The sequence below is a fragment of the Schistocerca gregaria genome, chromosome X (genome assembly GCF_023897955.1).
Source record: "Schistocerca gregaria isolate iqSchGreg1 chromosome X, iqSchGreg1.2, whole genome shotgun sequence".
In the NCBI taxonomy this organism is placed as follows: domain Eukaryota; kingdom Metazoa; phylum Arthropoda; class Insecta; order Orthoptera; family Acrididae; genus Schistocerca; species Schistocerca gregaria.
The window spans coordinates 37,007,456-37,035,035 of NC_064931.1; the positions used below are offsets into that span (position 1 = coordinate 37,007,456).

At 37.5% G+C, this 27,580-nt stretch overlaps 1 protein-coding gene across 2 annotated transcripts in view; it reads left to right on the plus strand.

Annotated features, from left to right (window-relative positions):
* The window catches only part of LOC126298660 (homeobox protein aristaless-like), a 105,580-nt gene that overhangs the window by 4,058 nt on the left and 73,942 nt on the right, over positions 1-27,580 (plus strand). The gene's annotated exons all lie outside the window — the stretch shown is intronic.

A 27,580-nucleotide genomic window follows, 5' to 3' on the forward strand; every position in this document is an offset into this window, starting at 1 on the left:
ACAAAAAAAAAACTGCAATTTGAGAGAACACAGCAAAAGATGTTTTAAGTGTATTAAGAGTGAACAGTAAGTTTAGGAGGAAAACTAGAATTAATTTTCTGTAGAAGATATCAATGTGCTGTTCAAGTTAGATATTAATTTACTGCTTATCATGAAAACAAGTATTACACCTACAGAATTTAATTTTTGTTTTTAGGAATGAAGAATTATCACTCCACTCTCATTTCATAAGAAGCACTTTAACATTTTCAAGACAGAGCCGAGTCTCACAGACATCAAATTGTAATTTATGACTTCTTTACTGCAAACTCTATTGATACCAAATTTTGCAGATAGTATTCATATATAGTGCTGAATGTACCTGCAAAATTATATCATTGTATGACATGGGGTTTGGGAGATATGACTTTTATAGCTATGGGGCAGTGCATGAGTGAGAATTTGGCCCCTCTCAAAAGTTTTAAAAGTGTATAGTGATGAACTCATTCTTTACTAACTGTTTTTGAATAGATTTCAAATATTATGGGCATAAACTTAAAAAGAAATTTCTGTGAAGCTGTACTCACTTGAAGATTTTACTGAAACTGGTCCTGTTGCTCTTATTGCAACATATTTTAAAACACATGGCTTAGTTAATTATTTACTTGCACTTGTGTGTTGCATAATTTATTTTATCATAATTTGCTGCACCCTCTAGCAGAATTGGTTACTGGGATAATAATTGATGATACTCAAAAGGAAATAGATTTGTTACTGCATTTGTGCCTAAAATGCTGCATGCCAAGAGTTGATAATGACTATATCATAAAATCCATTTGAATAGGTCAATAAAGAAAGAAATTTAAGGTCATTATAATAACTGTAGCAATATGTTATCTGTAGAGAGTAAAGTCTACTTGTAATATGGTCCAACACTTGCAGATTCTTAACAAATCTTGGAGTACTATTATCTGTGCCTGTAATGTTACTACAACACCTACAAGCCACATCATGGAAACTTATAGGTATTAGTATTAGTAGTGAAGAAAGTGGTATACAATAATATTTGAAGATTCTAAGTTGTTAAACACTGAAGTTAAAACATGGTGTAGAATGTATTCATAGCTGGAAAGTGTTGTACCAGATTCTGGCATTATATCAAGATTCCAAATTAAGGTGATGAAAAGTGGACCACAAATATGTAACTATTATCATACTGTTTACCTAGTGAGACAATTTTCTAATTTGTCTTCACTCTTTATTTTGTTCATTGCTCCACTAATCTCTGTATCTCTGAATATTCACATATCATTGTTATACCTCTTGCTTAACATGAATATGTAAAATTATGAACATGTGTTACTCTTTTCTTTGTTGAAGTTTAGTTTCAAGTCATTGACAATAACATGCTTCAGTTTTTGGCTTTGGTTAATTCTTGGTAGAGATGATACATTCCTGCAATACTCTAATCTTCTTAGAAGAATGTGAGTGAGACTAATGACATCCATAACTGGGAAAAATATTAATGTAGTCCCTTATTACTTGAATATCACCTCCAGGATGCTGCAAGTGATTTATATTTGCCAGTGCCATCATTGGGACACATACACTACTGACCATTAAAATTGCTACACCAAGAAGATGACGTGCTACAGATGCAAAATTTAACTGACAGGAGGAAGATGCAAATGATTAGCTTTTCAGAGCATTCACACAAGGTTGGTGGTAGTGGCAACACCTCCAACGTGCTGACATGAGGAATGTTTTCAACTGATTTCTCATACACAAACAGCAGTTGACCGACGTTGTCTGGTGAAATGTTGTTGTCATGCCTCGTGTAAGGAGGAGAAATGCATACCATCACGTTTCTGACTTTGATAAAGGTAGGACTGTAGCCTATCATGTATGCGGTTTATCGTATTGCGACATTGCTGCTCGCATTGGTCAAGATCCAATGACTGTTAGCATAATATGGAATCGGTGGGTTCAGGAGGGTGATACGGAATGCCGTGCTGGATCCCAATGGCCTCATACCCCTAGCAGTTGAGATGACAGGCATCTTATCCACATGGCAGTAACTGATCATGCAGCCACATCTCGATCCCTGAGTCAACAGATGGAGATGTTTGTAAGACAACAACCCTCTTCCCAAACAGTTCGATGATGTTTGCAGCAGCATGGACTATCAGCTCAGAGACTACAGACAGGAGCACCTGCGATGGTGTACTCAACGACAAATATAGGTGCACGAATGGCAAAACGTCATTTTTTGGATGACTCCAGGTCCTGTTTACAGCATCATTATGGTCGCATCCGAGTTTTGTGACATCGCGGTGAACGCCCATTGGAAGCATGTATTCGTCGTCGCCATACTGGCGTATCACCCGGTGTGATGGCATGGGGTGTCATTCGTTACACGTCTCGGTCACCTCTTGTTCGCATTGACGGCACTTTGAACAGTAGACGTTACATTTCAGATGTCTTACGACCTGTGGCTCTACCCTTCATTCGATCCCTGTGAAACCCTACATTTCAGCAGGATAATGCACGACCGCAAGTTGCAGGTCCTGTATGGGGACTTTCTGGATACAGAACATGTTTGACTGCTGCCCTGGCCAGAACATTCTCCAGATCTCTCACCAATTGAAAACGTCTGGTCAATGGTGGCCGAACAACTGGCTCATCACAATACGCCAGTCACTACTCTTGATGAACTGTGGTATCATGTTTAAGCTGGATGGGCAGCTGTACCTGTACATGCCATCCAAGCTGTGTCTGACTCAATGCCCAGGCATATCAAGGCCATTATTACAGTGAGAGGTGGTTGTTCTGGGTACTGATTTCTCAGGATCTATGCACCCAAATTGCATGAAAATGTAATCACATGTCCGTTCTAGTATAATATATTTGTCCAATGAATACCCGTTTATCATCTGCATTTCTTCTTGGTGTAGTAATTTTAATGGCCAGTAGTGTACCACCTCTGACAATAAATTTCAGCTTTTTTAGTCTTAAAGAATGTAAAATGCACAACAGTCTATAAAAGAAGTTCTGGTTTTTTCTACTTAGGAGTAACATGTCAAATATATTTCCTGAAAAATTATCTTCTACATACAATTCCATTGGCATCATTATTTTTTGCTTATTTTTTTATTTTAATAAATATGTAAATGACAATGAACACCATCTGAATATTTTAAGTTGGTTTATAAAATTCCATGAAAATATATTTTTCCTGTCATCATTTACTTTCTGTATGCAGTTCCATCTACATCTACATGGCACTGACACAAGTTCATCTGATATTACTTCCACTTTAGTTACAACATGCAGCATTTAGACATTTTCCAGAAATTCTTTTCCATAATTTCTCTTGTCTCTTCATTTTTCTTGTGGATCACATTGTTTCCTGCACGTCTGTGTACACTTTTGTTGCTGCTGTCCAAGTACAGCTTTTTATTTTATTACTTGTGATAGTCATTTAATTTCTTAACAATTGCTTTTTCATGATTACTGTTTTGTTTGTCACTAGGAACATATTTGTTAGAATTTTTGAACAGAGCAAGCAAATATTCATTGAAAGTCTGTAGTTACTGTTACTCTGATGCTACCTTTACAAAAGTGTTCATATAACAGCAAAGGTTTTAATGTCATTTGATTTAGTCTTAACTGAGAAAAAACTACAAAATGACTCTGAAATTCAAAAGAGTGATAAGTATAGTAGTATGTACACTACTGGCCACTGTTAAAAGTGCCGTCAATATGAACAAGAGGTGACCGGGACGTGTAACCAATGGCACCCCATACCATCGTACTTGGTGATACGCCAGTATGTTGATGACGAATACATGCTTCCAATGTGCATTCACTGCGATGTCGCAAAACACGGATGCGACCATTGTGATACAGTAAACCGAACCTGGATTCATAAAAAAAATGATGTTTTGCCATTCATGCACCCAGGTTCGTTGTTGAGTACACCATTACAGGCACTCCTGTCTGTGATGCAGCATCAATGGTAATCGCAGCCATGGTGTCCGAGCTGATAGTCCACTCTTCTGCAAACATTGTTGAACTGTTCGTGCAGATGGTTGTTGTCTTGCAAATGTCCCCATCTGTTGACTCAGGGATCAAGACATGGCTGCATGATCTGTTACTGCCATGTGGATAAGATGCCTGTCATCTTGACTGCTAGTGATATGAGGCCGTTGGGATCCAGCACGGCGTTCCGTATTACCCTCCTGAACCCACCGATTCCATATTCTGCTAACAGTCATTGGATCTTGACCAATGCGAACAGCAATGTCACGATACGATGAACCGCAATCACGATATGCTACAATCTGACCTTTATCAAAGTTGGAAACATGATGGTACGCATTTCTCCTCCTTACACGAGGCATCACAACAGCGTTTAACCAGGCAACACCAGTTAACTACTGTTTGTGTATGAGAAACTGGTTGGAAACTTTCCTCATGTCGGCATGTTGTAGGTGTCACCACCGGCACCAACCTTGTGTGAATGCTCTCAAAAGCTAATCATTTGCATATCACAGCATCTTCTTCCTGTCGGTTAAATTTCGTATCTGTAGCACGTCATCTTCATGGTGCAGCAATCTTAATGGCCAGTAGTGTAGTAATCTTACTTCATGGCATATTAATGGCTCATAAATGCAATCATGTATTCTGTTGTGTTCATTTGACTGGTTATTACCACAGTAAGATACGATCTCTCTTGACTATGAGACTGCACTTCACTCTGCACCAGCAACAAATCTGCTGTAGGGCTGACTAAAAATTCAACTGAAGACACTGTTTCACTTGTTCAGGGCAGTTATTTTGATAAAAGCCGACTGCTGAAATTGGTTCTTTCTGCAATCAATGTCAAAGTAATAATCTGGGCAAGTTCCAAATTGCCGATTTTAGATTTATCTGAATCAATGCAACTGTATGGGGACTTTTATAAATAAAGCTTCACCAATCTTTTGGTATTTTTTGAGACATTGGCCCACTATACATAAATATGAGATATAAAATCACACATGATGCACCTGAACTCTGTTTCTAATAAAATTTGATGTATGATCTTCTAATATCAAGTCACAGAATTTTATGCCAAGAGGCAAATACAAGCATACTTCATACCCTGGAAATCATTTGGTCATTAGAAGTTTAAGCAGAGGATCTTCAACCCAGTGGTTGTTCTTACCTTTGCTTTCATTTGACTTACTCTGCCAGTTACAAGGGTACTTACAGTTTAATATGTTCTCCTAATCACAGTCATTAGAATTTACTGTGTGATGAAACAGGCTGCACCATATGAGTGTAGAATTGGCATTTTATTAGAAGGAGATTTGTAGAAAATACTTCCAGCCTTTCCGACTATATATTATTAATACTTTTTTATAACCAACTGCCAAAAATTTGACTAATAGACAGTTGCAATATTTGCAGAATACATGCCTAACAGACAGTGTACACTAAATGTAGTCTTATGGAACGTGAAGAGCTACATGTTTTAAGTCTGTTCATAAACCATGAATGCACATATCACCATTTTTTTTTGTTCCTTTATCAGTGGTAATATAAATTACCAAGACTGAGAAGCATCTCACAGGTAAGCAGTGATGTGGAACCCACACAGATATGATGCTCCGTGACCTTCTACCATCCTATGCCTCCACCTCCTCAACACACAACCATTCTCTTTTCCCATCATCATCATCATCATCATCATCATCATCATCATCATCATCAACAACATCAACAACACCAACATTAGCAGTTCTCTAGAAGGGGGCTTGAGGAGATGCTAACTCCTACCACCTTCTGACTCACATTTTGACCCAGAAACATTATGGACTATTGAAAATGACTGCAGAGTCAAAACCAATTTAGCTGAGAAACAAAATCTGTGAAGGAATTGAGTGATAGTTTTGTAGTCAAATTTTATGAGTTCATGGACACTCACTGCTAATAGCAGAGCAAATGTGAACAAATACACTGTAATTTTACTTACATTCCCAAATGTCTGTGGGGCAGAAGTATTTGTTCCAATGAGTAACAGTGTAGCAAGAACAAAACTACACAGTTGTATAACAAATTAAGAAAAAAATGTGTATGGCATACACATACACAACATGTGATTTTTGAGAAGATGACATACAGCCAAAACATCCATTGTTAAGTATTAGATGTAAGTAATACTACTTTCATGGGAGCATAATGAAATACAGGATAAAAAATGTGACCATATAGGTTTGTAAATCACAAGAGCAACATATATGAGTATAATATTGTTTGTGGACTGCAATGTAAAATAGAAAGTGGTACAAAAATTAATCTTAAGTGCTTATGCCAAGAACATCACATTCATATAATACAGCCTGTGAAACTGTATGCCATACATGTTTCCATTTTTTTTTAAACTGGAATGCAACACTATGGTATTTTTCATATACTTTTACTGTTTGGATCACATATTTCCATTCCTGGAGACAATTCATAATGATTTGTTGCTGGACTGAAACTAGCTGTGTGAGTAAGACTACAAATTTATGGGAAATTGACACATTTTATTTCAAGAAATACCATATGTTGACTTCATCTGGTAGGTAAGAGATTGAGGAGCTATGAAATTTGTCGTGAATAATCCATTCAAGTTCAGAGAAAATAATGACATCCACAAATACAACACTAGAAGAACAAATTACTATCATTACTCTTCAATAAAACTGGCTTTACCTCAGAAATGGGGAATAATGCTGTTGCCAAAATGTTCTGTCACTTATCCACTAATATTAAATGTGTGACATATATCAAACCTATATTTACAACAATGTATAAGATAGTTCTTTCTGGGTAACTTCTTGTATTCTGCGAAAGAATCTTGATTTATAAAATTTTGGTGCATTTAGTGCAAAAGTATTACCGGTACATACATACTTCCATTATTAAGCCAAATATTACTTATGAACGTAACAATAAATAGTCAGCCTATAACCATATTTATACACAAATTAAGTTAATATACTATAAATTTTCTCATTTTGTGTTACTACAGTACACTGTGCAAGTGATCCATGGAAGATGTCATTAATTAATTAACCTCTTTCATAACAAATATTATGTGATGTGCTGTGAATCTGTTTTTTCCCCCACTTAAATTCATAATCAAGTCCTAAATATGGAAATCTGACAAATACTACTTTTCCCATCCTCGTTTCTTCTAAATTGTCTCCACACGGCCCACTGTATTCCTGCATCTGAAAACTACAAACATTGTGAATAATAAATTAATGTATTGTTCATAGTTTATGAGAAATTTTATTGTATTACAGAAATCTGTTAAAGTATGTATGTCAAGTAAAACAGTACTAGTATGCCATATGCAACGATAGACTGAGAGAGACTCTGAGAGATAGGCTCTTTAGGGAATAGACATTTATTTTCTTAATATTTTTCTTTTCTCATCTATAAACAAATTAAATGAAGATAGTGACAATTCATGGCATCCAACAACAAATTAAATGATCATAGTGACAATTCAGGGTACCAAACAAGTTTAAGACCTTATTGATGCATATTGACCTGAAGATGACAGTTTGATAATGACTATATGAAAAAAAGTTAAATATGATTGTGTTAAGAAATAAATAATTTTCTTAAAGAAATACAGCAATCATGAATGTTTTCGTACTTTGTAAATGGAGTATCTTCATCACAGAATAGAGCCTTGGTACCAACATAATTTATTCCCTAATTTGTGATCTGTATACAATCTAGGCAGGTATTAATTGTTTGCTGTCATTTTTGTTATTACTTCGTGCTCTTCATAGGCATAATTGTCAGAACTCTCCAGTTTTCTTAACTATAGGATTAACTGTGCCTTGTGTACCTCCACTAATAGCACAGGCACTACCTTTCCTTATTTTAATGACTATGCAATAAATTTTGTTAAACTCTTCCTGCAACACATAGTGGCTGCATGGTTTGAGACCCCATGTCACGGATTGCATGGCCCCTCCTGCTGGATGTTCAAGTCCTCCCTTCAGCATGGGTGTGAGTGTTGTTCTTAGCACAAGTTAGTTTAAGTAGTGTGTAAGTCTAGGGACTGATGACCTCAGCAGTTTGGTCCCTCAGAAATTCACACACATTCAAATATTTTTAAACTCTTCCTTGTTTGTTTAAAATACTGAAAAACATTTTAGTATTTTAAGTGTTTTAGAAAATGACATAGAAGTACACTCAGAAAGATTTTTCTGACAAAGCTTTCAATGCACAGTGGCAGTAGCATATGTATTACTTATATCAGTGAAAACTTTATTCACCCAAGAATTCTATATAACATCATTGAATGAAAATAAACAAAGTATCTTAACTTACTGGTTTGTTTCTGTCAAAGAAGTTCTGGAATATGTTTTTTACCTATTTAATTTCATAAAAAAGTATGTGTACCCAAAACTTTTGAAGATCATGCCTTATTCAATAACTTTTTCTCATGCAAAAATATTTATTGCTGGTGTTCACTTTAACATGTAGAATTTCATACGTAGCATTTTTTTTAATGTTAAGGGAGACACCATTTTTTTAAAAAAAAACCTGTTTGGTGTGTTAAGATTTTAAATAGCATACCACTTAATATTTGTTATAAAAGAGATTATATGGTACTGGTAGACAGAAAGATAGCATTTATGTATGAAGTACATTAAATAGTTCCAATGTATATAGAATGCAGTGTTAAAAGTACATAGATACCCAAACTTTGTGTATACAGAAACACAGCTGAAAGACATTAAAATCATGTTTACTGAGGTAAAATGAAATAAAAAACTGTACCTTATGACTTTTAAGGCACTGGGAGTCATTCCAGAGCACAAAATGTCATAGAATAAATTTCACATTCGTAGAACTGTAAGATGTTAGTATCAGAGGATACAATAAGATTTAACAGTTTGTACTTGAATGTGTGCAAGGTAAAATGAGTGTCAGCAAGCATGTGAAATAATTCTGTTGGTATGAGTCAGGTGTCAATTAATAAAATATCCATTACATTTTAATGCACTGAAGTGGCAGCCCTACTTGCCCTGATTTCATCAAAGTGAGATAGAAAGATGTATCCTATTTTGTTAGTGGCATCTTCCATAGCAGAAACTGTTTTCTGCTTCAATTGTTTGGTATATTGAGGCAATTTCTAAGTTAAATGCAACATACACAGTCACATTTGTGTGTGCTGTACCACTGAAAATGTCCACATTATGGTAATGGAAGCAGCTTATCTTCAAGAGGTAACAATGTTGTAGAGGAATTCTGAGGTCACCCTCAAAGGAAGAAATGGTGCTGTGTGAATTTATTTATTTATTTATTTATTTATTTATACAATACAACTTCTTTTACATGGAGGACGACTGTTTTCTGCAGCAGGCCGGCAACCCACCACATTATGCTGCATATTTATGATCAGCTACTAAGAGGGACTGGCTTATGAGGAAGATTTACACACACACACACACACACACACACACACACACACACACACGGAGAGAGAGAGAGAGAGAGAGAGAGAGAGAGAGAGAGAGAGAGAGCTCAGCTATTTGGTGGGTTGTTACTTTTACACCTTTCATTACTTGTATTCAACCAGGGATTCTACCACAATAAATTACATTCAATGTATGTAAACTTCCAAGCCTTCCAAGAATTCCTCACATCCAACATTGCTTCATAACCCTTCCTTACTTACATCCCTACAACATGACCCTAACCTGTCCTCTGCAGAAAACCAGACTCTACATTCCCTAAAAGCTGAAGACTCCATCTTTATCCTCCCAGCAGATGAAGAATCTACCACTTTGGTACTTGACTGAAAGAAGTATGATAGTGAAGATCTATGCCAGCTGTCTGACATCTCTACATACAGCCTCTGTCATCAGAATCCCATCCCTGTGATTCAAACTGACCTGCAGTCCCTCCTTAAAACCTCAGGTTCCTCACAAGTACCAACACCTCAATACACAGAACTTCTCACCCCACACAAAACCACACACCCCCTCCTTTTACCTTCTTCCTAATATCCACAAACACAATCATGTTGTCCATCCTATATTTGCTGACTTCAAAGCACCCACTGAACATATATTTGCCTTAGTTGATCAGCACCTGCAACCCTCCTATATAAAGATACTAACCATTTCCTAAATTATCTGAAATCCGTGCCCGCACCACTCCCACCATACACCTTGCTTGTCACCATTGTTGCCACCTCCCTCTACACCAACATCCTCCACATGCGTGGCCTGTCTGCTGCTGAACATTTTCTCAGTCAGCAACCACCTGATTCCAGACCAGTGACATCCTTCCTACTCACCTTAATCAACTTTATACTTACCAATGACTACTTCACCTTTGAGAGGCAGATGTACAAACAGATTAGGGGTACAGCCATGGGACCCAGGATGGCTCCTTCTTATGCCAACCTTTTCATGGGTTGCTTGGAGTAGGATTTCCAGGGATCCATAAGTCTTCAGCTCCTGGTTTGGTTTAGATACAATGATGACGTCTTTACCATATGGACTCATGGTGAGGCTAACCCGTTAAAATTCCTGCAATCTCTGAATATCTTCTCCAAGTTAAATTTCACATTGTCCTATAATGAATCCCATGCCAATTTCCTTGATATTGATCTCATCATCACTGAAGGTCAGATACACACTTCTATCCACATAAAACCCACTACCAAACAACAGTACTTATATTTAGACAGTTGCCATCCTTTCCATATGAAATGTTCGCTCCCATACAGAATGGGCATTTGGGGGAAATGTATTTGTTAGGATGTAGACTCTTTACTGCATTACATCACCATTATCACCTCAGCCTTCACTGGACTTAATTACCCCACCAGGCTAGTTCAAAAACATATTTCCCAGGCCATCATATCCAATCCTGGTACTGCTGATTCCTCCAAAAAACAACTTCAAAGCACACCACTGGTCACTCACTATTATCCTGGTTTGGAATGTATCAGCTACTTTGACAAGGCCATGACTTCCTAAAATCATGCCCTGAAATGAGATCCATCCTGTCTGACATTTTGCCTAGAATAGCTTTTCGTCACTGTCCCAATGTCCACAAAATTCTTGTCAGACCTTATGCTCCTTCTGCACTCATCTCCCTACTCTACAGCTCCTGCCTCTGTGGCTATCCCTGATGCAAGACTTGCCCTATACACCATCCTACCACCACCTACACCAGCCCTGTAATTGGCAAAACATATGCAATCAAAGAGAGAGCCACCTGTGAAACGACATGTCATATACCAGCTGTTATGTAAACACTGTTCAACCTTCTACATCAGCATGGCTATCACTAAATTATCAGTTAGAATGAATGGTCATAGGCAGATGGTGTATACCAGCAACACACAATATCCTGTTGCAGAGCATGCTCTATAACATGACAGTTGTGACCTAAGGGCCTGTTTCACCACATGCACCATCTGGAGTCTTCCTCCAGACACTGGTTTCTCCAAACTCTGCAGGTGGGAACTAATGCTACAACATGTCCTTGGTTCTTGTCATCCACCTGGCCTTAATTTACATGAATTTCTTCTGTTTCAACATTTCTTCACAGTAGCTACTCCTTTCTTCACTCCATTTTAGTTTTCCATATCTTTCATTTTCTTACCTGTCTATTGTTCACTGTCCCCTTCCCACCTCGGTTATGTACAATGCACCTAGCTTTTTGCTCTTATTAACTCCTACATGATATTTTAGCAGTAATCTCTGTCTTGCATATTACCCTGTGTTACACCTTTAAAATCTCAGGTTTTCAAATCTCATGCAATGCAGACCCAAACAATTAGTCTTTCCTTCTGATCCTGTGCGGTAAGTCTCCCCTGACCTGTGGTTCTGGGTGACTTTTCAAAAATCTACCCTTTTTCTTACACCTTTCCAGTCCTTTTACTTCACTCCTCTTCCTTCACTCCTCTTCCTTCCCCTTCAACCCTTCCTTCTGAAGAAGGAGCCACTGGCTCCGAAAGCTTGCCTGGTTATAACCTTCTTTTATGTGTGTATTCTACAACTGCTTGGTGAGCAGATTTTTTTGTCTATCTAATTATATTATATTGGCAAACATTGATTGTTTTTGTTGTTATAACTAATTTTTGGATGTTAACATGTCCCTAATTTCCTGATTTATGTCTGCCAATAGTTTCAGCAGTTTTTTTATGCTGGAACACAGAACTGAACTTTAAATTTAGACAAATTACAACAACCAAGAAAATTGTTTTTATAATTTTATAGCCATGTGTATAACTGTTCATATGGTTTCCCTTAATCATAATGTATATACTGGACTGCTGATGTAACAGTAGCATAGTCATTGCTAATTGTTTAATTTATTAGACTAAACTGTTTATTGATTGAAAATAAATTCTCAAATTCAGATGCCTTAGGTTACTTAGGCACCCTTTGCATGTAATCTAAAAACTGAAACCACGAAACAAATTACAAATATCCTTGTACTGCTTGAGAGTTGTCATTGTTTTGAATACAAAGGTGCACATAGCAAAGGATTTGGTACCATCACCCCCTCCTTTAGTTACCTTTGTAATTCATTATTGCATTAAGCTTAAGATTGGAAGACTGGATAATGCAGTTGTGTTAGCAACCCTTAACACTAGCTTGAAAAAAATTAACCCTAATTACAGACTAATCTCACTTCTTTTAGTCATCTCAAACATTTATCAAGCAGCATATTGTGTTAGAATACAAGCCCTCTTCTCACTCATTAACTTGTCTGTAGACTTGCAGCTCTGTTTTTGTAATTATTTTTGTGCAGATAATCCATAATGTATCCCACTAATTATTTTTTAGCAGAACTAAACAAGGAAAACTACCTTGCCATCATCCCCAATGAACTTAACAGGGTATTTGATCACATCGCCACAGACCATAGAATTTCAAAACTTCCCTCCTTCCTTCCCCCCTCCCCCTTAAAAAACCTCTGACATAACTTTAAAAATTGAAAGAGAAGAATACAGTAACGAGCTGCAGTATATGATTAAAACTAATTCATGAATGAGTACATACTCCTATGTATTGTTTGAGATGGTGTATTATATAGGTCTCCAGCTCGATATAGCTAATATTGAACCTGTATAAATATCACAATAATGTCCTTTATGTAGTGTCTTTACATTGAAATCATTAAGGGCCAAGTGTGGCCTCAATATATCCACACACAACACTAATTTCATGTAAGGGTTCATAGCTGTTGTAACTAATGTATTTCATGGATGCAGTCATCAGTACACATTGATGTACATTGAGAATTGAAGGTTGTTGAGTAGTTTTCACCATTCACAACTATTAGTAGACTCCTTAAAAGCAAACACTCAAACATAAACATGATTATCTTCATGAAATCTACATACCATACTATTAGGGGTTTAAGAGTTAATCTTCATTTGATTAAAAGTCATTCCTCAAATTTTTTCGACAAATGAAAAGACATGTGTTGAGGCTCTTACTGCAGACAGCATGTTGAAATTTGTAAAACATCAATAAACTGTAGAGAAAAAATATTCCTCCTCTTTGAAATGAGTGAAAATTGTCTTCCCAATTTTATCTTGAACTCAGCCATTCCACGCAACAGGTCTGTATACTCACTTTCAGTGGACTTATATGCATAGACAGTAGAGTTCAATTCCCCATCCAGTCACCTGGATTTAGATTTTCCATGGTTTCCTCAAATCAGTTAAGGTAAATATTAGGATGATTCTTTTTTAAAAAGACATATAAAGTGTCCTTCCCTGCACTTTGCTGATCTGAGCTTGTGCTTCATCTCTAATGACATGGTCATAGATGGGAAATCAGAACTGATATCATCCTTGTATCATGATTACCCACATCTCACTGTACTTCTTCTATTGTCTGTATGCAGATGATCTTAGCTTGTATGCACTCTCAAAACAAACTAACAACTACCTATTGCTACATACCTTAAATATGTTTGTCATATATTTCTCTTTAATTCATATTGGATTATGGGTCTTTCATTGTAATAACACAAATCGTTCCTTTCTGGTGCTGGGCCAGAACTTGTATGTTAGTTCTCTAATTTCATGGGAAACCAGCTGTATGGTCCAATGAGAATCATTTTTGAAAATGCTTGTGCATTGTGCAGTTGAAACAGGACATGGGAATCAGTCAAGTATTTAACTAGGAGAATGTGGATAACTGCCTGGAAACAACATCCAGCCTAGCTAGCACACTTGCCCCTGTTGTTAACCTATGAGGCGCATCCACTCCAGAGTCAATGTATCTTCCCATGTCCCAGAAGCAAGCACTTAAAGTGCTTGGCTTTCCAGCTGGGTCACTGCAGCATGCAAATATCTCACTTTAGTATGTCTTCATTGAACATGTAATTTAAAAACATACTGCCCATAGCTGTTGCATGTTATCATATAAAAAAAAGTGAAGCACCCATAAGGAGAGGAAGAAACAAAATGAAACTTAATGGGTTTAGAGAGTATGTGATGATATTTCAGTGATTACAATACTGAGTCAAATTTACAATGAACTTATATTAAAAACAAAGATTCCAAGACTTACCAAGCGGGAAAGCGCCGGCAGACAGGCACATGAACAAAACACACAAACACACACACAGAATTACTAGCTTTCGCAACCGATGGTTGCTTCTTCAGGAAGGAGAGGGAAAGACGAAAGGATGTGGGTTTTAAGGGAGAGGGTAAGGAGTCATTCCAATCCCGGGAGCGGAAAGACTTCCCTTAGGGGAAAAAAAGGACAGGTGTACACTCGCACACACACACACACACACACACACACACACACACACACACACACACATATATATATATATATATATATCCATCTGCACATACTTGTATGTGCGGATGGATATGTGTGTGTGTGTGTGTGTGTGTGTGTGCGATTCTGGATGCTATTTGCAATTTACAATCGGAAGTTCCTTTGGTCTCACATATCTCTGATACTTGACAAAGTGTCTATACATTTATCTTCATGGCTATGTACAGGAATATGATAATCTTATTAGGCGCAGACTGAAACTTGCCTATAGACTGGTACAGACTAATGCAGACTGGTACAGACTGGTGCAGACAAATGCAGACTGACTAATCGGAGGTCTGTACACTTTTTATAATACGTCACGCATTCAGGTATCACTGCGCAAGTGTGATCTGCGAGGAGAATAGGTTCTACGTTAGCAGCAATCTCATTGGCTGCATTACATACTTGTATGTGCGGATGGATATGTGTGTGTGTGTGTGTGTGTGTGTGTGCGAGTGTACACCTGTCCTTTTTTTCCCCTAAGGGAAGTCTTTCCGCTCCCGGGATTGGAATGACTCCTTACCCTCTCCCTTAAAACCCACATCCTTTCGTCTTTCCCTCTCCTTCCTGAAGAAGCAACCATCGGTTGCGAAAGCTAGTAATTCTGTGTGTGTGTTTGTGTGTTTGTGTGTTTTGTTCATGTGCCTGTCTGCCGGCGCTTTCCCGCTTGGTAAGTCTTGGAATCTTTGTTTTTAATATATTTTTCCCATGTGGAAGTTTCTTTCTATTTTATTTACAATGAACTTAGTGGTATGAGGCCACTTATCAAAGTGAAATTGCACTCCTTTCCTTCGGTATAGGTGGATCCATTGATTCAGTTGAGAAGATGCTCTGGTTCTTTCAAGGAATGGGCCATACCCTTTCAAAAGAAACATCCTGGCCTTTGCCTGGACCAATTTAGGGAAGGCACAGAAAACCTAAATCTGGATGACTGGACACTCATTTAGACCATCATTCTCCCAAATGTGAGTCTGTATGCTAACAACTGCACCATTTCATGCAGTTTCTGTTGGGAAGGGTTTCATACAGCTGATGTACACAGTCCCGATGCATACTAGCCTACAACTGTTGTATCTAGTCTATGATATCCTGAATAGTGGCACTGGGAGGTGGTTGATGTCTGAGCTGGTCCTATGCATGTTCTATCAGGAACAGGTCAAGGGAGATTGCTGGCCATAGGAATACATCAACATCACACAGACAGCTTATAGGGTTACATGTCAATGACCTGCTGAAAAATGCACCACTATACCACTGCATTAGAGGTAATGCAGAAGGACACAGGAAGTCCGCAACATACCATTGATCCATAAGAGTTCCCTCAGTCATTACCATCCATGACCTGGAGTCATACACAATCTCTTCCCACACCGTAATACCAGGAGTAATGCTGTTATGCCTCTCCAAAACATTGGAAGAATGGGACCTCTTCCAAGGTTGTTGCCATACTTGCTGACAATTGCCATCTGGGGTTGTCCAGAACAGTTATCCATTGCTGAACACAATGTGATTCCATCCACAAACAGCCTATGCCTCCCAGCTGTTTGTGTGGTGGTGTTAACAGCAACTTACTCATGGGATGGTAATTCTGTAGACCGGCTATTTCTAGTCTCCAGTAAATGGTGCGTGATGCCACAGAATTTTGTATGCAGTCCATTACTTGATCTCAGATGGAAAGCACAGATGTGAAAGTCTTATGATGTGCCTGGAGCAGAATGTGGTTATTCTTCCTTGTAGTGGTCAGACTTGATCGACTGGAAACTTGACAATAAGTACACATGCTCTCAGGTTCCCATGCAGTCCATCACGCCACTGGCGCATCTGACTGCCCCACAAACCTGGATGCTACATGATTCAACCAGACAGCCAAATGGAGACCCACAGTGAGGTCCCTTTCAAATTCTGTCAAGTGCTGATAACACCGTCTCACGTGAGTACATGACATCTTTGTGTCTTTCACAGTGATCACTGAATGTCTGATGCTGTTCATGCCCCTTATGTGCCATACTAGACCTGGTAACAATACTATTCAAAACAACACTAATGCACTCTTGTGGCCATTCTACCTGTCATGGAGACTGCAACTCTAATCATTTACATACCTGCCGATGGTATGTACATTCATTTTGTGATCCACCACTCAACATAAATATCATCAAAAATTTGATGTCCTTCCAAGCCTCTTTTTACACAGTGAGCTGATTTGGGTGAAAATATTCATCAGTGTTGAAGAACAGAAATGAAGCATTAGAATTCCTCATACTATTTCCAATATCAGAATTGAGATTAATTAACTTTACTTATCTTGTTTCCTGTAGATTAATACTGAAGAAACTGCAAAAAAAGTGGGAATTTAAGGAGATGGGACATGGATAAACTAAAAGAACCAGAGGTTGTACAGAGTTTCAGGGAGAGCATAAGGGATCAATTGACAGGAATGGGGGAAAGAAATACAGTAGAAGAAGAATGGGTACCTTTGAGGGATGAAGTAGTTAAGACAGCAGAGGATCAAGTAGGTAAAAAGACGAGGGCTAGTAGAAATCCTTGGGTAACAGAAGAAATATTGAATTTAATTGATGAAAGGAGAAAATATAAAAATGCAGTAAATGAAGCAGGCAAAAAGGAATACAGACATTTCAAAAATGATATTGACAGGAAGTGCAAAATGGCTAAGTAGGGATGGCTAGAGGACAAATGTAAGGATGTAGAGGCTTATCTCACTAGGTGTAAGATAGATACTGCCTAGAGGAAAATTAAAGAGACCTTTGGAGATAAGAGAACCACTTGTATGAACATCAAGAGCTCAGATGGAAATCCAGTTCTAAGCAAAGAAGGGAAAGCAGAAAGGTGGAAGGAGTATATAGAGGGTCTATACAAGGGCGATGTACTTGAGGACAATATTATGGAAATGGAAGAGGATGTAGATGAAGATGAAATGAGAGATACAATACTGCATGAAGAGTTTGACAGAGCACTGAAAGACCTGAGTCGAAACAAGGCCCCCAGAGTAGACAACATTCCATTGGAACTACTGACGGCCTTGGGAGAGCCATTCCTGACAAAACTCTACCATCTGGTGAGCAAGATGTATGAGACATGCGAAATACCCTCAGACTTCAAGAAGAATATAATAATTCCAATCCCAAAGAAAGCAGGTGTTATCAGATGTGAAAAGTACCGAACTATCAGTTTAATAAGTCACAGCTGCAAAATACTAACATGAATTCTTTACAGATGAATGGAAAAACTAGTAGAAGCTAACCTTGGGGAAGATCAGTTTGGATTCCGTAGAAATGTTGGAACATGTGGGGCAATACTGGCCCTACGACTTACCTTTGAAAATAGATTAAAGGAAGGCGAACCTACATTTATAGCATTTGTAGACTTAGAGAAACCTTTTCATATAATTGACTGAAATACTCTCTTTCAAATGCTGAAGGTGGCAGGGTAAAATAAAGGGATAAAAAGGCTATTTACAATTTGTACAGAAACCAGATGGCAGTTATAAGAGTTGAGGGGCATGAAAGGAAAGCAGTGGTTGGGAAGGGAGTGAGACAGGGTTGTAGTCTCTCCCCGATGTTATTCAATCTGTATATTGAGCAAGCAGTAAAGGAAACAAAAGAAAAATTTGGAGTAGGTATTAAAATCTATGGAGAAGAAACAAAAACTTTGAGGTTCGCCAATGACATTGTAATTCTGTCAGAGACAGCAAAGGACTTGGAAGAGCAGTTGAACAGAATGGATAGTGTCTTGAAAGGAGGATATAAGATGAACATCAACAAAAGCAAAATGAGGATAATGGAATGTAGTCAAATTAAATCGGGTGATGCTGAGGGAATTAGATTAGGAAATGAGACACTTAAAGTAGTAAAGGAGTTTTGCTATTTGGGGAGCAAAATAACTGATGATGGTCGAAGTAGAGAGGATATAAAATGTAGACTGGCAATGTCAAGAAAAGCGTTTGCGAAGAAGAGAAATTCATTAACATCGAGTATAGATTTAAGTGTCAGGAAGTCATTTCTGAAAGTATTTGTATGGAGTGTAGCCATGTATGGAAGTGAAACATGGACGATAAATAGTTTGGACAAGAAGAGAATAGAAGCTTTCGAAATGTGGTGCTACAGAAGAATGCTGAAGATTAGATGGGTAGATCACATAACTAATGAGGAAGTATTGAATAGGATTGGGGAGAAGAGAAGTTTGTGGCACAACTTGACAAGAAGAAGGGATAGGTTGGTAGGACATGTTCTGAGGCATCAAGGGATCACCATTTTACTATTGGAGGGCAGTGTAGAGATGAAGAAGTTTGCACAGGATAGAGTAGCATGGAGAGCTGCATCAAACCAGTCCCAGGACTGAAGACCACAACAACATCTTGTTTCCTCAAAGATCTATGAGGGTCTTTCAATAATTAAAGAGACAAATTGGTTTGGAGAGGAAAAAACATAATCCCCTTGAACATTTATGCACTTGTTACAATAGGCTACAAGCTTTTTTATTCTGGCTGCAAAGAGCTCTTTATCTTGATGTTTGAACCAATTTCCCACAGACTTTTTCACATTTTCCTACTGCTGCTTGGGTTTTGAATTTTTTCTTGACAGGTGAGCTGGTGTGCTTCCACTCCATGCTTTGTCTTTTTGATTCTGGCCCATAATAGCGAACCCAAGTTTCATCACAAGTTAAAATTTTGTTCACGAAGTGCTCACCTTCTCTTTCATAACATTCCTTTAGCTCTGTCCACACTCTCAACCTTGTTTCCTTGTGTATCTGCATCAACTCCTTTGGGACCGATTATGTACATGTTTTGCGGTACTTCAGCTTGTTACAGAACTGTTATGAACTGTACCAGTACTAACTTAACCTTATCAACTATCACTTCCACAGTTACATGGCGGTCAGCATGAATAATGTATTCAGTTTGACTTTCAAGTGAGGGAGTTGAAACTGCAACTGGTCGGTCAGAATGGTGTTTGTCAGTCACTGAGTCATGACCATTTTGGAACTGCTCTATCCACTTGTATAAATTTGCACAATCTGTGCAACCTTCACCATAAGCTTTAGACATTCTACAGTATATATTCACTGGTTTCTCACCTTCATCAAGTAAAAAATGAATACCAGAACATTGTTTAACTAATGTGGACATTTCAAGTGGACTCGCCATCTTGAAATGTATTTTTGAGCTTACAAACAAAACAATGTTGATACATCAACTGATCAGGGCTCATTCTGGTGATGCCAACTTAAATCCATAAAAGCTCCAAAATTGCCCTACTAACAGTTTTTTCCCAGGCCAGTTTGTCTCTTTAATTATTGAATGACCCTCTGTTGTGTACATAGTTCCATGTAGTCAGCGCGTACACAACTTTCCCACTAGAGTGCGCCCCACTAAGCACAACAGCGCAGGCGCAGCGCTGGTCCATCTCCGCACTATGGGATGGCACTGCCTTAGAGACAGACCAAATTCTGCTTCCTCCAATCAACGTATTAATATGTAATGCAGCCAATGAGATTGCTGCTAACGTAGAACCTATTCTCCTCGCAGATCACACTTGCGCAGTGATACCTGAATGCATGAGGTATTATAAAAAGTGTACAGACCTCCGATTAGTCAGTCTGCATTTGTCTGCACCAGTCTGTACCAGTCTGCATTAGTCTGTACCAGTCTATAGGCAAGTTTCAGTCTGCGCCTAATAAGATTATCATATTCCTGTACATAGCCATGAAGATAAATGTATAGACACTTTGTCAAGTATCAGAGATATGTGAGAATAAGATTAACGTACCAAGACCAAAGGAACTTCCAATTGTAAATTGCAAATAGCATCCAGAATCAAGTTACGTAATGTCTATGCTTTTTATTATTTTAATAAATGTGTGTGAAAATTAATCAAGTTCTGTTTAAAGTTACTCACTGTCAATCTGCTACTCTAAGCATGCAAGTGGCATTTCTATCATCAGACATAACAGCAGAAGATAAACACGCCACGATAAGACCACGAGACACATTGCTGACACTCGCCTACTTCGTTAGAGCGACAAGTCAAATAATCTGATGGTGTGTGTACAGAAGGTCTTACAGTACGCACACCACACCCTTGTATTTTTTTCTCACTGTAGGCCCAGTGGCCTAGAAGTACTGTAGATTTCTAATGGGTGCAGAAAGATATTAGGTTTTTTTAACTGTAGAATTTCTTAATAATAACAACAAAAGCCTCAGGTGTTGACATTCACAGATATTGCATTTATTACACACAATCAAACGATTATCCTTCAGATAAGTTAATTACAGACACAATGCAGTGAGCACATATTACGAAACCAACATTCACATCATACTTTTTCTGCCAAACATATACAACATCCATCTCACATTAATGGCTAACCAGAATAAAGTTTATATACGTATCAGAGTGATTATTTTGCATATCAAATTAATTACTTGTTGATAATATTTTCTTTGAAGTTGATTTGAAAGTTTATAATTAACTATTTTAATCTCAGTAACCTCAAACAGACTTAATATTCAACCAATAGATTTCAAAATAAATACAATAAATAGTTTATTTCTTGAAAAATAACAAAATTTATCATTTACACCAAAGTCATGCTCAAACATATATTTTGGGGTTAAGTGTACGAAACAATCTTATTAATATTGTTGAAACTATACAAAATGCAGGAACAAATTATTGTACTTTACTGGATCATGTCATGAATTTATAGCACACATTGAGAGCTCCAGTATGTGACAAAAAGAAGGACAGTCGACCAGTATATTTACAATAGCCCCCCCAAAAATTCTGCAAGCATGAAAATGCTAGCAAAATTCTGATACTACAATAATTGAATTCCCAATGTTTAATTTTGACAAGTGACTTTCCTAAAAACAATTTTCTGAAAGTGAAACATGCTTAACACATGTAAGTGTTGTAGCTACAATGACATTCAGTTGACAAAATTAACTTAAATTGAACTGGCATATTGTGTTAAATTTGTCTCTGTATATCTCATTATAGTGTATAACCCCTTTTCAGGTTAACATAATTGTAATGCTTCTGGCACAACGGTTATTAGTTATAAATACAGCAAATGAAATTTGTATATCTGTATCATAATATTAACAGAGTGACCAACAAATAAGTTTCCCCTTTCAAAGCAAGAAGATCTCTCCTCGCTTAAGCAAAACATAAGTCTTTTCTTTTACTAAAGCATAAACTACTCAAAACGTTATATAATTTCAAAACATCTGACACAAATTGCAATTCCAAAATGTACAAAAATTTCAACTTTCAGAAAGAGCAATAATTAAACTTTTAGCTGTGAAGCCAAACACAAGTTTTCATTAAACTATCTCCACAAATTATATTATCTACCAGTTACTAGCACAGCATATTAGTTAGACCAGATAATATAACTGATCCACAAGTCGGTATAATCTAAGGAATTTACCAACTCTAAACATTATAATGCAAATCATACTTCAACACATTTTCTCTGTGCACTGCATTATATATACAAGTCGTTATATCATGTGAGCAGTCAGAAAAAATCTTCCAGTCATCATTATGTCCTACACAGCATGAAAATTTTACAAAAGCTTTCAATATTCTTAAGACAAACCATTACATAGTTCAATCAGTAAATCATTCAGTAGTATTCAATTGTCATAAATCATAAGTATAGCAAAAACATTAAATGTTCATAATTAATCATTACTTCTACCACAAATTACACAAAGTGTTTCCCAATTAAAGCTCTACATAATCACACACCATTAAATAGTCACTAGAAAAATCATTCATAAAATTCAACATAGTAAAGTCAAAAAATATGTGTCACTTTCAGTGATCCGTCCAGTACTATTTTTTAGTTCATTACATTTCCCTAACAATACATAATGCTACTGTTGTGTTTCACAGTTAAATTGTTTCAGTTAATCTGATGACAATTTGAGCTTTCAGCAAACGTGGTGTGTGTGTGTGTGTGTGTGTGTGTGTGTGTGTGTGTGTGTGTGTGTGTGTGTGTGTGGGAGAGAGAGAGAGAGAGAGAGAGAGAGAGAGAGAGAGAGAGAGTGTGTGTGTGTGTGTGTGTGTGTGTGTGTGTGTGTGTGTGTGTGTGAGAGAGAGAGTGAGAGAGAGAGAGAGAGAGAGAGAGAGAGAGAGAGTTGGTAGAGCACTTGCCTGCAAAAGCCAAAGGTCCTGAGTTCGAATATTGGGCCAGCATACAGCCTTACTCTCTCAGGAAGTTTCATATCAGTGCACACTCTGCTGCAGACGGAAAATTTCTTTCTAGATAGTTTGATTACATATAATTAAGATTTGAATTAAATTATTTAAGTATATAAAAATTGTAGACTGTGAGAGACAAGTTAAGCATTTCTCATTTTGGTGTGTGACTTTATTGTTTTGCAGTATCAATTCTTTTGCTTACAAAGATTAGTTCATAAAATGTAAGTAGCCCTAAAGTTATAATACTAATTATATATAGAAATACAAAATGTACAACCAACAAAAAGAACACAATAGAATAGTATTGACTGGACTCTAACAATGAAAATGCAATGCCTCAAAATTCATGGATGAAAAGAAAGATATAAAATCTGGTATTGTTGGAGGAAGTTTACCCAAAACTACTTGTCTTGAGCAGAAGAGGAAATAAAGGATAGCCGCAGTAATATGGCAAGAGGGTAAGAATATGCAAGAGGTGGACTCAAAAATATAGGTGAGTAGCATCCAATGGCAACCACCCACCAATATAAATTCACAATGCAGATTGGTAGAATGGACGATTATGGTCATGGAAATGGAAATGATCATTTGGCGTCATTGGCTGGGAGGCCCCTTTTGTGGCAGGTCTGGCTGCCTTGGTGCAGGTCTTATTACATTCGATGCCACATTGGGTGACCTGCATGCCAGATGGGGATGAAATGATGATGAAGACAACACAAAACCCAGTCCCTGAATGGGGAAAATCTCCTACACAGCCAGGAATAGAACCTGGCAATGCCTCTTCATCAGCATAAGAACCCTGTCACTGAAAAAAACTGTTAAAAACTCTACTCTGGGTACTGAAAAGATGTAAAATTGAACATGCAAATGTGTATACACACACAGAAAAAAGATATCAACACCAGGACTTGTCATAAGAAAATCATTCTATGACTATACTGATAATTGGTTCAAAATACAAGATATTGCAAACATATCTAAATTAATTTGTGATAATATTGTTCAAATACTGGAGAGATAGTAAACATCAAGTGCTCTGTAAGATGACCAAGGCAGTGCTGAATGGACAACCCGGTGAAGGACATGGCAGTCCTGGGCTTTGAAGACACCTGGAGGAACCAAACACAAAACAGAAAGAATGGAGGCAGTTTGTGGAAGCAGTGTGTAATCTACAGTGCCTGTGACTGTTGGATATGTATGTTATCTTTATTACCAGTTCTATGTCATCCACCAGCCACAGCTGGACAGAAAGCATCAAGACACAACATTATCAAAATACAGGAATACAACTCTACCGTGATAGTAATTTAATACTGCAAGACATATGTAAGTTATAAATTATATTACAATAATATAACAACAATAAAATAGATATAAGTATATAATGAAATTAAATATAATGGTTGCTGTTGGAGTCATGGAACTGAGCTGCAGCTCAAGTAAACACTATGCCATTACTAGAGAAGAATTCTTCAATATTGTAGAAGGGTTGCTCTTTTAGCCCACACAAAATAGTAGTTTTGAACTGCTCCCATGGTAAAGACTGACTGTCATCAGGTAGAGCATTAAACAATTTTAGGGCCGCCATTGGGAAGCTGTTTTGTGTCTTTGCTAATCGACATGTCGATACTGTCTTTGTTGCGAGTTCTGCATTTGTGAACTTCATTTCTCTTTCTGTAGATATCATGGTTTCCCTTTACGTGGAAGAGATAGTTCAATATATACTGGCTGTAAACAGTCAGAACTCCTAACCTGGTGAAAATTGGTTTACAGTGGTTTTTTTTGCTTGAAGTAACGATTCTCATTGCTTTCTTTTGCAGTAAAAGCACATTCTTGCAACCTGCAGAATGGCCCCAAAACAATAGCCCATAACTGATGTGGCTGTGGAACATTGCATAGTACACAGTTAGCAGGTACTGTTTTGGTGCTATACTTTTCAGATTCCTCAAGAGGTACAGGACCTCTGAAAGTTTGGAGTATACATGTTTGGTGTACGGTTGCCAGGTTAATTTGGTATCAATGAGAAAGCCCAGAAATTTAACATTGCTGTGTTACCCAGTGCTCCTATATTGCTGAGGCTGCATATCATCCTCTGAGTTTTTGCTTCATTAATTTTAATTTTGTTCATGATAAACCAGGCCTTATCTTCACTGAACAAGATTTCTGCTTGTTGGACTGCCTGTACAACATTCTCTCCTTTTGATAACAAGGTTGTATCATCTGCAAACTGCAAGGTGTGCCCATTGGAGCCTATGTCATTTACGAAGATGAGGAACAGCAGGGGCCCTATTACTGAACCTGTGGCACACCATGCTGTAGCTTCTTCTCACCTGAATCAGTTCCTTGCATAGAGACAATCTGTGGTCTGTTTCTCAGGTAGGATTCAAGAGTTTGCAGGGTAGATCCCCCTGTACTATATGTTTTTGTGTATCTGAGAAGTGCTTTATGTGGGATGCAGTCAAATGCTTTACTAAGGTAACAGAGTACCAGCGCTATAGACACTCTGTCTTCAAAACCATGACTTATGTTTGTAACTAAGTCAGGTACAGCTGTTGTTGTTGACCTGCCCTTCCAAAAGCCTTGTTGTGCATCATAAAAGAGACTATTTCCTTCAAAGTAACTTAATAGTTATTCTTTCATTATCGACTTCATCACCTTTGCTAGTACTGGTATTATAGATATGGGCCTGTAGCTTGACACTTCATGTGGAGTGCCTTTTTTGTAAACAGGCACTGTGCGTGCTACTTTCAGGTAGTCTGTAAATTCCCCTGAATGGAGACTATTATTTATTACTACTTTTAATGGCTGTGCAATTTCACTGATTATAGGTTTTAACATAGTACAGTACATGCCATAAATATCAGTGCTTCCTGAAGAATTGTAGCTGTTTACAATTTTTCTTTTTCTTTTGGATACACTCTCGTCTACTTTACCATGCTGCATTTATTCTCAAATTTCACAGCAGCTGTAGGATCTACTCAAAAGTCAGGAATTTCATCTACTGTGTTTTCCACTATTTTTATAAAATAGTCATTAAACTCATCTGGACTGTAAGAATTAAAGCAAGAGGTGGGCTTTTTCCTGTGCTCATTAACCAGATCCCATGCTGCTTTACAAGGATTGTGAGCTTCTTCAATAAATCTGGCATTGCTTTCCTTCTTTGCTTTTTCTGCTTCCTTTCTGTATATCATTTGGTCTGTAAATAACTAGAGTACAGTCTATCCTTACTATCAATATCTTTAGCAGCTTTGACCTTGTCATTTAGTATTTGGATAATACATTTTATTTTGGTTAGTCTAGGAATATACCAGCTCTTTACTTTGGTAGTTTTTTGTCTACATTTTGATTTAGCATTTGAATATCTCTTGGGTTTTAATGGAAAATGTTCATCAAATTTCACTTTAAGGTTCTGGAACATGTGATTGAATGCAGACTTTGGTGGCAATTCATCAATTATTTGGTGCCAATCTATAGAAGACACTGTAGTTTTGTAATCATCCCTCCCTAGGCCCAAGATGCCTCCTGAGACGCGACAAGGTAGCAACAGGGAATGACAATATTAATGTGGTAATAGTAAACTGCAGGAGCATCTATAGAAAGGTCCCAGAACTGCTCTCATTAATAAATGATTACAATGCCCACATAGTACTAGGGACAGAAAGCTGGCTGAAACCAGATGTAAACAGTAATGAAATTCTAAACTCTGATTGGAATGTATACCGCAGAGACAGACTGAACAGTGAAGGAGGAGGCCTGTTTACACTGATAAAAAGTGCAATAGTATCGAAGGAAATTGATGGAGATCTAAAACTATTTGAAACAGTTAATGCAGAACAGGGAATCAGTGATCATAAAGCAGTTACAGCATTGGTGGTTTCAGCCACAAATAGAAATATTAAAAAAGGTAGGAAAAATTTTCTGTGTAGCAAAAGTTACAAAAAGTAGATTTCAGAGTACCTGATGACTCAACACAAAAGTTTTATCTCCAGTACAGATAGTGTTGAGCGTCAGTGGACAAAGTTCAAAACCATCGTACAACATGGATTAGATGAGTATGTGCCAAGCAAGATTGTAAGAGATGGAAAAGAGACACCGTGGCACAGCAACCGAGTTAGAAAACTGCTACGGAAGCAAAGGGAACTTCACAGCAAATATAAACATAGCCAAAGCCCTGCAGACAAACAAAAATTACATGAAGTGAAATGCAGTCTTAGGAGGGCTATGCGAGAAGTGTTCAACGAATTCAAAAGTATGGTTCTATGTACTGACTTGGCAGAAAATCTTAAGAAATGTTGCTCTTATGTCAAAGCGGTAGGTGGATCAAAACAAAATGTTAAGACACTCTGTGACCAAAATGGTACTGAAACAGAGGATGACAGACTAAAGGCCGAAATACTAAATGTCTTTTTCCAAAGCTGTTTCACAGAGGAAGACTGTACTGTAGTTCCTTCTCTAGACTGTTGCACAGATGACAAAATGGTAGATATTGAAATAGAT